Raw genomic sequence first — 13,509 nt, 5'->3', positions numbered from 1 at the left:
TTGAGCCAGTGACGAGCTGGCCCTTTGAGCTTGAGGGGTAAGTACTTGATGGCGTGGAGATCATCTCCTCGAGCCATATGGATGTGAAGGATGTAGTCCTCAATCCAGACCCCAGGGTCTGTTGTTCCGTCGTATGCCTCTATGTTTACGGGCTTGAATCCCTCTGGAAATTCATGGTCCAGCACCTCATCGGTGAAACATAGGGGGTGTGCGGCACCCCTGTAGCTGGGTGTACCGCGTTGTTCGGATGTTTGTTGTGTTGCATTGTATGTTGGGGCGCGCTTGCGTGGTCCATAGATGGATCTTGTTGCGCCATCCTTTGGGTGCGAGCCCTCGCATGGGTCGCGTATTGTATTGTGAGCGGTGTTGTATGCCGCTCTATGTTGGTAGAGGGGTCGTCTATCCGACCAGGTGGCTGCATTTATATTTGGTTGTGGGGCTTCTGAGGCTTCCTCATCGAATTCGGGTAGCAGCTTCCGCTTTGGGTAGCTCTTGGAGGGGCAATTTGTCGCCGTACCTTGCTGCAGTGTTGAGTATTTTAATCCATCTGATTTGGAGTGTGTCTTATGCGGCCCTGAGCCTTTGCTTCTGCTTTTTCAGACTCCTCGCAGTGGCAACAAGCCTTTTACGGGCAGTCTGCTGCTCCGGGTGTCTGTCCGGCGTTATGTTGTCCGGACCATTATCCTTGAGAGGATTTGTTTGTTCGGTTTGATTATCCGGATTGCCGTTGTCCGGCAGCGGTTCGCCCTGCTCCAGCGCTAGGTCTGTGTGATCGCTATTTCTGTTGAGGCGGGATTTGGGGCGGCGCTTGCGCTGCCGCTTTGACTGCTTTTCGAGGGGACAAGCCTTCGGTGCGTCCTTCCGCTCCTCGTCGTCATCTTTTGGTGCGTCCACCATGTATACGTCATATGATGAGGTGGCGTTCCAGGGCCCAATAGGCGCTGGTTCTTCATCGGCGTCCGTACCGTCGATGTCTTCGGAGTCGAAGTCGAAAATGTCGTTTAAATCATCGACAGTGGCTACAAAGTGGGTGGTGGGTGGGCTTTGAATTTCTTCATCGTCCGAATCCCAACCTTGCTGACCGTAGTCCGGCCAGGGCTCTCCTGATAAAGAGAGAGATTTCAGTGTCTTCAGGATATCGCTGAAAGGCGAGTGCTGAAAGATGTCCGCGGCAGTAAACTCCATGATCGGTGCCCAATCGGATTCGATCGGCAGGGGCGCGGAGGGTTCGGAGTCCAGAGAGGAGTCTGGCTCCTTGGAGTCACGAGTCTCGCAGAGTACGGGGCTGGTGTTCGGCTCGATCGCCGTTGGGATCGCAGCCCCCGAGGTGGCGTCCAACCGCCCATCCTCGATCGGCGCAGTTGGCTCCGAATAAGGGGTCGAAGCTAATGCGGGTGCGGCCTCCAGGGCACTGTTCGGCGGCAGAGCTAGATCATGCTCGTCGGGACAGTGCGGCGCGCTCGGCAGTGGCTCAAATCCGTCGAAGATCAAGTCCCCGCGGATGTCAGCCGTGTAGTTTAAACTTCCAAATCTGACCTGACGGCCAGGGGCGTAGTTTTCGATCTGCTCCAGACGGCCAAGTGAATTGGCCCGCGGTGCGAAGCTGCCGAAGACGAAGATCTATCCGGGGAGGAAGGTCTCACCCTGGACTGCATCGCTATTGATGATCGTAGGAGCCATCGAGCCTGACGGCGATGGCACAGAGGATCTCTCAATGAAAGCACCATTGTCGGTGTCAAAACCGGCGGATCTCGGGTAGGGGGTCCCGAACTATGCGTCTAGGCTGGATGGTAACAGGAGGCAAGGGACACGAAGTTTTACCCAGGTTCGGGCCCTCTCGATGGAGGTAAAACCGTACGCCCTGCTTGATTAATATTGATGATATGGGTAGTACAAGAGTAGATCTACCACGAGATCGGAGAGGCTAAACCCTAGAAGCTAGCCTATGGTATGATTGTTGAGGTGTATGTTGTCCTACGGACTAAAATCCTCCGGTTTATATAGACACCGGAGAGGGTTAGGGTTACACAAAGTCGGTTACAATGGTAGGAGATCTGCCTATCCGTATCGCCAAGCTTGCCTTCCACGCCAAGGAAAGTCCCTTCCGGACACGGGACGGAGTCTTTAATCTTGTATCTTCATAGTCCAGGAGTCCGGCTGAAGGTATAGTCCGGCTATCCGAACACCCCCTAATCCAGGACTCCCTCACGACCCATCGTCAGTTCTAGCCCGTTCACGGCCCGGAACGTCTTTCGGCCCTTTCTCAACCCATTCTGCAGTTGGGTCAATTCTAGCCCGCCGTGACATTAGGCCTATTATCGGCCCATTTGGTAAATGGGCCAACTCCTAGCCCATTTTGTCTCTCGGCCTGTTAACGTCCCGCACAATAGTTGGGCCTTTGACTTTAGGTCCATTAGGGGCCAATGTTCTGCAGGGCATCATTCCAGCCCAGCGTGACTTTCAGCATGTTAAAAGCCTAGTTTGCAAATTGGGCCTCCTCTGCCCCATAACACTTCAGGCCTCTTACTGGCCCGTAAAGTAAAAGGGCCGAGACAAAATTGACATCTATTTTGGCCTGCTAGAGGCCCGCGGGCCATTTCCATTTATACGGCCCTATCGAGCTTTTGGCCTGTTAATGGCCTGCTAAGAGCCATTGTTACGGTGGGCCACATCATTCGGGATCCACTTAATATTATTTTGACGAGCCTAATTAAGGCTCGCTTTGATTACACGCGTTTGTTCATTTATATAGCATCCAGGAAATGTTTGGGCGTGTGGGCCCCCATTTCAATGATATAGAAAATTCAAGAATTATCCTACTCTATACTATCGCCTCTAAAAAACATACACTATACAATAAAAATACTAAGGCATAGAAATGTACAATAATCCTACACTATACAATAAAGAAATTACAGCTGAATATACCCACTGGGCATTATAGTTCGGCACCAGTGATAATAAAGCGTACACAAACAGCAAATTACATACACTCGACAAATAAAGCTCATACATCATGGACACACATCAACATAACTTACCATTTGAACTATAATCTCTTTAGAAAATAGGATTAGACGGATTCAGATAGCACAAATTTCAGTATGCAAAATCTCCAATTCCTTCGTGGTTACCTCAGTGTCTTGTTTCATTTTTTGACCCCTGCATCGAATACCTACATGTCCAGTCTCAACTTGTTGATTGTACGTTGAGAATCATGTACACGTTGTCTTGCCACCTCTAGTTGATGCTCAAGAACATCAGACATTCCAATTCCAATCCATAATCATTCGGTAATGGCCATGCCGCATTGCTCACAGATCTTTGTGTTGATGTCACTTCATCCTAAAATGTTTCTGTAAGTACACATGATTAGGGCGAAAATATAGTTACAACAATGAAGCGATCAAGACAGGCTATTTTGTACATGGCAAAACAGGACTAACTATAATGTTACACGTCACGAAGCATAAGCAGGTGATATTTTAAAAATTATAAAAATGGTAGTCTGTGCAGCCTGCATACAGAAATCTCTCTTAGCTCACCGGAGGAGCATGATGTTGGGGCCAAATCCAAAACACACACAGGTTACAAATTTAGACAACACGTTGCGTATTAGTAAGCAAGCAGTTGGCCATTCTGTAGCTCAATTAAAGTCTTAGGGAGCATAATGAACAACAGAGGGATTCATACAAACCTACTACAGCAAGCAAATCTATGCAATCATTAGCGTAGTATAAACTAGATTGTGAGCCTCATGCAGTAATAGTTGGTTAATAGACTTCAAAGCTTAAGGCACACTTCGCCAGAGTAATTAAATGGTAAGGCCTTTAATTATGTCAACTAATAGTTATACAAGTACCCAACATCAAGCATCATTGTTTGGGCATCTCATTAACTGAGGACAAATAAAGCAATTGAAAAGAGCAAATTAACTATGCCTGAAACAAACAAGGAATTGAAATGTTGAGTTGGATACAGTGACTTACCTTAACTGGTTGAACAGGCTCAGCGCTGCCCTTACTTCTCTTGCAAGGCTCTTTCCTAACATTTTGTACTTGGAAATCCTCAATCTTATCTTCATTGCACCCCCTCTACAAGGTGACACAAACTAGTTACTCATCTCCTTGGAAGATAAATATGCATACTTTCCAGTCTGTGAAAAACACAAAAGGATGAGATTATAACAAAACAACACCACATAATGAAATATGCCACATCTCTTGCACTTGCACACAATCAAATGAGCATTTACTATGTGTGCACTATGTAAAAACTAGGCATACCTTCGAACTAGATCTCCATGTACTCTTGGAGAGCCTAGTTTAGTGTACAGCCAAACCTTTATGTCACCTATGAGTTAGACAAGCCCCCACTACAATAGCCCTTAGTGTTTAAATCGTTGATAAGCTCTGTTAAAGTGTTAGGTCAAGAACAACAAGTAATCAAAGCAAATAGTTCTGGTATGGCTGGCTGATGCAAACAAGCAATTGAACAGATGTATCAAGAAAAGAAGCAAAGAAGGAGGCTTAAAGACCATCACTTGACTGACCAGATTGAAGGGGCATTTAAACATCATGTGCAACGTATGAACTAACATAAACATTGCATATTCCAGATTCTATAATGGAATGCACATGTATTAGGTTATGCCATGTATGATGATGCCTAAATGTACACTATAGCAGGCAAGAGTGATTCATTATTGCACGCATAATTGAATTGCAGGTTAAGGGCCAGTTCTATTCCGTCTTTTCAGAGCTTATTGTCAAAATAAGCCATAAAAGATGTAAAGAAGTCATTTTTGAGTTATGGGCTTGGGCTTAACTTATTTCATTTTGGACGGGGGTGTTTTGGGTAGAAGCTCACTAAAAATTGAAGGGAAGGGGAATAGTGAAATGACTCTATTGTCTTCCTATATTACACTCAAAATGCAATTGCCCTGCCCGCTTGCATCTCATATCCCGTTTCCCTCTACCTTGATCCCCTGCCTGCAGCAATAGGGTTCCTCCAGCGAGTCGTCGCCACTAGTCCCATCTAACCTGGTCCTTGACGATGCTCTGTCCAGCTAGGCTACATGGCTGGCGGGTAGGGCCAAATCTCCTCGGCTGCTCCTCCCTCTGGCACCGCCCCTCATTCTCATGGTCTCCAGCAGCTGCTCCACTATGGTCTTTCCAACGCACTACTCCGGCGGGCACTGCACAACTACGGCTGATGCCACACTGCGGTAGAAGGCACCTTATTCCCCCTCCCCTCCTCCCAAGCTGTGGCCTTGAGTTGCTATTGAAGGATGAGCTCATCCAACAAGGTGAGGATCTCCTCTGATTTTTTGCCAAATTTTCATTCTGATCCACTATACGATGAATTGCTATGAGCTGCTTCTGCTGCTGCTATATGATGCATTGCTATGAGATGCTCCTACTGCTGCTACATGATGAATTGCTATGAGCTGCTGCTGCTATATGATGAATTGCGATGAGCCGCCGCTGCTGCTATATGATGAGTTGCTATAAGCTGCTCCTGCTGCTGCTATATGATGAATTGCTATGAGCTGCTTCTGCTGCTGCTATATGATGAATTGCTATGAGCTGCTTCTGCTGCTGCTATATGATGAATTCCTATGAGTTTCTCCTGCTGCTATATGATGAATTCCTATGAGCTGATGCTGGTATATGACTGGAGCTTATATTCACATGTGCTTATTTTCTTAGGATAACTCGTAATAACTGTCCCTAAGAAACTTGGCCAATAGAACTGACATACAAATAACATGTCACGGTGATTGCAATGGAGGAGTGACCTACCATAGCACATTGTATAGGCTCACCGCTGCCTCTCCTTGTTTTGCGATGTTCCATGAAATTGCCACATACATCTTGTACTTTTTCGTTGTGTAACCCTATCTGCAAGTTGACACGGCTAATTTCAGACATCTCTACATGATAATACATTGCATATCACTTGCGCATATTTAAACCACCAATTAACGATTGTGTGCGTAGCATAAACTAGTCATGACTCTGTGTGCTGGACTAGCAAGCACTCTAAGGGACCCTAAGGTAGTGCACTGGAATTCCTACATGCCACCTACGATTTTGTGTAATGTACTACCTCTGTTCCTAAATATATGTCTTTGTAGAGATTCCAGTATGGACCACATACAGATGTATATAGATGCATTATCGAGTGTACATTCACTCACTTTGCTCCGTATGTAGCCTATAGTGGAATATCTAGAAAGACTTATATTTAGGAACGGAGGTACGAGGTAGTATCATGTTTGACCTCTACATATCTAATTAAGCAGCCAGTAGTAGAAATCATTGTTTGAACAAAGGGATTACTGGTCGAAAATCCTAGCAAAGCACGCTGGCAGGCACACAACAATACACGAGAGAGACACACACTTACAAGATCATAGCAATGCCTCAGTCCAGGATATTGGTTGGCCAAGCTATTAGATCCAGAAGAAACATCATCCTTGTAGTTTTTGCCAGCTGCATAATAGGTAACAGCGACATGTTAGTATATTTGAAGTACATCGGGCAGGTGATGCTGGGCAGGTTTAAAGGAGAAGTACCGAGGCCATGGCGGGTGCTTGGCATCTTGCCACACGGTGGGAATCAGGTTAGAAACGTCAAGGGTGATGATGCTGCGCTGGTTGTCGGGGTCCGGTAAGGAGATCTAGAACCGTCGAGTAGGGTGTTTGTGGAGTGGCTCCGGTAGGGTGGACTACGGTGTGGGCGAAGCGGATCTATGGCCGTGGACGAGGGCATCGGTGAAGCTGCTCTGGTGGTTGGGTTAAGGATGGTGTCGACGATTCGGATCTGCGGCCGTGGACGGGGCGTCAGAAGCTGCTCCGGTAGGTTGGATGAGGGTGCGACGAAGTGGATCTGTGGCCATGGACTTGCGAGTTGGCAAAGCGGCCTCAGTAGCGTTGAGAATGGTATAGGTGAAGCTACTCCGGTAGGGTTGACGATGGTGTTGGCGAAGCGGCTCCGGTAGGGTTGAGGAAGGTGTCGGCGAAGAGGATCAGAGGCCGTCGACGGGGGCGTCGGTGGGGCGGCTCCGGGGGGTGTGGACGAAGCGTCTCCAGTGGGGAGTACGAATGAGCCGCTGCAGATGCGCTGCGGTTGATGAGAGTGCCGGCGAAGTAGATCCAGCGCCATGGACAAGGCCGGCACTGAATGGCTATGGTACAGTGGTGGATGAGCAGTCTACTTGTTTCTAGTGGAGGCGGGAGGGGTAGATGCAGCCGCAGAAGCAGATCCGACGAGGTGGACGCCGCTGGTAGTGAATGGGCTCTGGTACACCGGTGGATGAGCAGTCTAGGGTTTCGAGAGGGAAGGGGAAGAAAGACCGATGAAGTACGGACGACGTGATGTAAGATGCTCTGGTGCTGTGGAGTTAGTCGTTTTTGTAGGAGGGGGAGAGGAAATGGGGGTGCTGTGTGGTGGGGGGAACTAGAAGTTACCAAAGCATCCCCGACCTATTATGTAGATGAGGGCGGTATCGTTACTGTTGTTCTCCATGCACCAAGGACAAAAGGGGGATTTCCCATGCTAAAGACTAGGTGTCGGAAATTTTAGAAGGAGGCGGGAGATTTTGCCGCCCGCGGGATCGTTCGTGTCCAGTTTCAACTAATTTTGGACCGTGCAAGCAGGAAGGTCATGCAAGACTGTGTACACGGGGCACGTGTCAGCAGTTAATAACTGGTGTGAACTCCACCCTGAAAAAAAAGACAATAACTCGGGATGATGCGCCTATAACTTGGACGTTCACACGGGCGCGGCCAATCGTACGGGTGTAGAGGCGCGTTCACAAAAAAGGGATCAAACGCTCAGCCTATGTATTTCTCGTGTAAATAGATAATTTAGTGCCATTGGTTATTTACTTTAAACATAATGCATTGACGTGTTAGTGTAGAGGCACACAAAAAGAAATGGATATTGTTGTCCCACAAAAGAAATGGATATTGTAGTTCGCTACTTAAAAGTGTTACCTCAAATGATTACATAGCCTCCATTTCATAAATTTCATACCCGTTGAATTCATATATGAATATTACATATATTACTTCCTAATAGAACCTTAAATCATCCAAGACTAATGAATTTGAATGCAAGAGTGACAATGGTGCATGTCATGATAGCTACATTGGTGGTTTGAAGAAACATCACTGTAACTTTGGCATGCACAATTGAAAAGGTTTATTTAGATAGAAAAAGATGTGATATGTGAGTGTCCAATCTTTATAGCATTGAATCGATATTGTACCTTTGGCCATGATCCGGAGTAGATATTGATTTATGTTCAAGCGATGCACGTCCATGATCGCTACATAGTGATACGTGAATGAATTGCGCAATCTCTCTCAAACGCATACATATCTCATTTCCCTGTGGGCATCGGAATCACACACGCAGACTTCGTGTATTTCTCTCCCTCTGTCAAGGTTAGAATTCGTCTTTCTACCCCGTCCTACAAGTCTCTCACACAGAAACACGCACGCTCTCTCTGTCGAACACTCCCACCCCTTTAATTCCGCCCACCCACAGCCACTAATGTCTCAAAGGATAATTATGTCTCTCACACATATGCCTAAGGTTAACTCGAGTTCCAGAACCATATGAATACATACAATGGGATTCTAGCAGGGCACCTTTTGTTTTGAGATTTCGCTCTCTCTCTCTCTCTCACACACACACACACACAAACACGCGCGCGCGCGTAGGCATTGGTTGTCGCTTCATTTTCCCGGCACTTGCATTTACACCGTTTGTTTATCTTCGTGATGCTTTAAGTATGCCTCGCACACATCCTATCTACCTATCCCTTAATATAGATATGTGTCACACAAACTCCTTCTCCCTACTAGCAAGATGCCCATGCGTTTCACGGAACATCAAGATGCATTTGTATGAGTAGTTTATCTTGTGGGAGAAAAGGATGAACGAGGGAATGCCTTATTTGCAAATGTGGAGAGGGGTGTGGGTATCTTTTTGCAAAATTGCCATAGTTTCCTTCCTATCCGTCAGATATAAATAGGATGGCCTATATTGCAGGATGGCAGGAACACCATCATCACCAACTCTGTTTTTTATAAGAGTGGAGATATGTAAGTGTCACTGCCCCCCCCACCCACACAAACACTTCCCGACACCGAAGGAGTAGGGTGACACCTCGATCTTGATAATAATCTATCGACTGGCTTCTCTCTCAAACACACACAGACACACACACTACCTGACATGGAAGGAGTAGGGTGGCACCTCGATCTTGATAGTAATCTATCTACTCCTCTTTCAAACACACACATATACACACACTTGCTAGTTGTGACTCTGTGCATACCATGCACACTCTCGATACGTCTTTCTCTCCCTACCCCTCCCTGCCCCACCCCAATGTAACGCCCCAAGACCGGAGCTTCAGATGCCTTCCAGGGTTTCCGGGTTTCGTCATGTGATTTGTTTGGTTCGTTGCATCATGTGCATTGCATCATGTCATCATGCCATCATCTCATAAATCTTTGCAACTCAACTAAAAAATGGCATGGATCTTTGATCCATTTAAATTGAGGGAATTCACCTGGTGACTTCTCTTTATAACTTTATCCTCCTAATATTTAGGGAGCTATTATAAATATTCCATTCATTTGGATTCACCGCAAACACACTTGCAAAATATCTCAATGCCTTTGTTATCTTAATTCTCGGTCTCCAACATGGCCATAAATTTCTTTCATCATATTTCGGAGCTCTCCCAAAAACTTGAACATTTTTGGCCTCACCGAACCTAGTCCCAATTCAAAATCATTTGAATTATATTCAAATGAATTTGAATTTAATTCCTGCAATCTTGCCACTTCTATTTTTGTGTGGTCATGTTATTTTTTATGAGTCTACGAAAATTGTCCTCCTGCTCAAACTCTTTTTCCCTAACCCCCTTATTTTTCCTCTCTCTCTATTTTCTTTTCAATTAAAGAAGAAAGAGAGGAGAGGGAGAGCCCAATCCAGCAAGCCCAGCTGACCCCTCCTCTCTACTGGGCCGGCCCCAAGCCCACCTACCGGACCTAACCCTAGCAGCCACTAGGCCCGACCGAGACCACCATCTCCTTCGATCCCTCGCGCACCTCTCCCTCTCGTACCCTTCCACCCAGCGCCGCCAGGGAGAGCGCGCCTGATCTCATCTCCCTCGATCCCACTCCTCTCCCTCTCATCCTCCCGAGCCCGATCCCCATCTCTCGCTATCTCCCTCTCCCATCGATCTCTCCCACACCGCCGCCAGAGAGCCACGCTCAACCCCCACCTCTCGCCCGCTGTCCTACTTCCTCTCGATCCCTCTCCTTTCCCCGCGCCTCCTCCATCCGCAGCCACCCTGCAGCAGAGCACCACGGCACCCGTCTCCTGCGCCTCCCGTGCTGACGAACTCCGCCTTCCCTGCGCCTGTGCTTCGCTGACCGAAGGCATCGTCCTCGAACTTCGCCAGCACCGCTCCTTTCGCCTGCGTGCTCCCTGCTGCTCCTTCGACCTTACCTTGCCCTGCGACCGCGCCGCCCGGCGAGCCCATGCTCCGGCACCGCGCTGTTGCACCCTTGTTGCTCGCGGGTGCCCTGGATGTCCGTGGCCTCGCCTTCCTGTGTCTCCACTTCTTCCTCCGCCCGAGCCTCCCTTGAGCTCCTCTGCCTCCTCGCCCACCTGTCATCAACGTTCCCGACGGCCTCGCCAGGAGCTTCCCCGAGCTACAGCAGGAACCACACCGACACTTGTTCTCCCCAGATCCACCTCGGCCTCACCGGACAGATGCACCACCAGCCTCCTGTCTTGTTTCTTTTGGACTAGCAAGTACATCGCCAAGTACCACAAGTTCCTGATGGATGCGCCAAGTCCCCAGCGAGACCCGTTTTCGTCAAGTTCGACTACACGGCTAAGACCTCGGAGTTGGACTGCAAGCGCCAAGTACCCCACCGGCAAGACCACACGGATGCCCGAACGATTCGCAAAGACCGACGAGAACGACTTCATGGACCGACGAGTACCACGGCGACCGTTGTACGCCAAGTACCTCTCCGAAAAACGAACATGTACCACTACGTCCAGAGGTATCGGATCCGTCAAGTCCAACCATGAGTGGGTACAACTATCGGCGACCCCGAACGACTATGAAATGTGAACCTCTACCGTCGACCCTAGAGCATGCGAGATCGACTACTTCCACTACCATCATCGTGAGAACGCCTACTTCCCTCTACGAACAAGAACCGTCCCCTTTGCACGCTACAAAGGTATAACCACCGAGATCGGCGTCCGAGAATGAATGCTTGTGTTGTATGAGACGCACCCTTTGTCTGCACCGCGTCCGTTTTGCCACTCGTTTCCATGCCCCTAACTCGTGGGAACCCGGTTACCGGGATCACCCCACCATCTTTTGCACGCTCCTGTCACATTTTCTTTTGCACAGACGTCTCAATGAGTTGTCGGAACCGGAACGTTGCCGGCACCGTTTCGTTATCGTCGCCGTGGCACCCCTTTTGTTTCCACCACGATGACAAATGCTTCATAATGCTCTTGTCAACTTTTAATAAAAATTGCATAAACTTGTTCATGTCATCCGCATCATGATAACAACTTCAAGAATGTTTAAATTGTTGTTTGCATTTAAATTGCTAATGCATGTGGGGATTTACCGGAATTGTTGTTGTTGTTTCCGGCCTCATTTAAAGTGCCTAACTATATTTTCTACTCATGTTTCACCTCCTGACATGCTTAACAACATTTAATATTGGTGAGTTCATAACCAAGAGAGAACTAAATAATTGATGTGGTGTTCCGTCAATATGCAACCCGTTGCATATTGAGCTCCACTTAATTTGTAGGATTGTTTGTGCTCTTTGCCATGCCATGCTTCATTAAACCAGACATGCATCATACTTGGTTGCGCATCATGCCATGTTCATGTCGTGGTTGTTTACTATGTTGTTTGCTTCTTTCCGGTGTTGCTTCTTCTCGGTAATCCGGTAACGTTGCATTTGTGAGGATCCGTTGGCTATGTCCGTTTGTCTTGTTCATGGACTCGTTCTTCTTCCTTGCGGGATTTCAGGCAAGATGACCATACCCTCGAAATCACTTCTATCTTTGCTTGCTAGTTGCTTGCTCTTTTGCTATGCCTATGCTGCGATACCTACCACTTGCTTATCATGCCTACCATATTGTTGAGCCAAGCCTCTAACCCACCTTGTCCTAGAAAACCGTTGTTTGGCTATGTTACCGCTTTGCTCAGCCCCTCTTATAGCGTTGGTAGTTGCAGGTGAAGATTGGAGCTTTGTTCCTTGTTGGTACATGGATATTTTGTTGGGATATCACAATATCTCTTGTTTAATTAATGCATCTATATACTTGGTAAAGGGTGGAAGGCTTGGCCTTATGCCTGGTGTTCTGTTCCACTCTTTCTGCCCTAGTTTCCGTTATATCGGTGTTATGTTCCCGGATTTTGCGTTCCTTACGCGGTTGGGTCATAATGGGAAGTCCCTGACAGTTCGCCTTCAATAAAACTCCTCCAGCAAGGCCCAACATTGGTTTTACCATTTGCCACCTAGCCTTTTTCTTTCCCTTGAGTCGGCCGGCTCAAGGGTCATCTTTTTAACCCCCCCCCCCGGGCCAGTGCTTCTCTAAGTGTTAGTCCAACTGAGCGATGTCCGAGGCTACCAGGGGAAACTCTGGGCTGGCTTACCCGACATCTTGCTCATCCGGTGTGCCCTGAGAACGAGATATGTGCAGCTCCTATCGGGATTTGTCGGCACATTTGGGTGGCTTTGCTGGTCTTGTTTTACCATTGTCGAAATGTCTTGTAACCAGGATTCCGAGCCTGATTGGGTATCCCCGCTAGAAGGAATATCCTTCGTTGACCGTGAGAGCTTGTGATGGGCTATGTTGGGACACCCCTGCAGAGATTTGAACTTTCGAAAGCCGTGCCCGCGGTTATGGGCAGAAGGGAATTTGTTAATGTACGGTTGTAGAAAACCTGAAGTTGACCTTAATTAAAATACATCAACCGCGTCTGTAACCGTGATGGTCTCTTCTCGGCGGAGTTCGGGAAGTGAACACGGTGTTGGAGTTATGCTTGACGTAGGTTGTTCTACGATCACTTCTTGATCATACTTTTATCGACCGTGCTTTGCCTTCTCTTCTCGCTCTCATTTGTGTATGTTAGCCACCATATATGCGAGTCGCTTGCTGCAGCTCCACCTCATACCTTTTACCTTACCCATAAGCTTAAATAGTCTTGATCGCGAGGGTGTGAGATTGCTGAGTCCCCGTGACTCACAGATACTTCCAAAACCAGTTTGCAGGTGCCGTTGAACCGTGCAGGTGACACAACCAAGCTCAAGGAGGAGCTCGATGAAGATCTCGTCCTTTGTGTTGTTTCGTTTCAAGTTGATCAGTAGTGGAGCCCAGTTGGGGTCGATCGACGATCTGTGTAGCATTTGGGGTAGTCTTCTTTTATTTT

Source organism: Triticum urartu, chromosome 2A (genome assembly GCF_056163025.1).
Source record: "Triticum urartu cultivar PI428250 chromosome 2A, HENAU_Tu73, whole genome shotgun sequence".
Classification (NCBI taxonomy): Eukaryota; Viridiplantae; Streptophyta; class Magnoliopsida; order Poales; family Poaceae; genus Triticum; species Triticum urartu.
The sequence above is the reverse complement of the archived record's forward strand: the minus strand, read 5'-3'. Positions refer to the sequence as shown.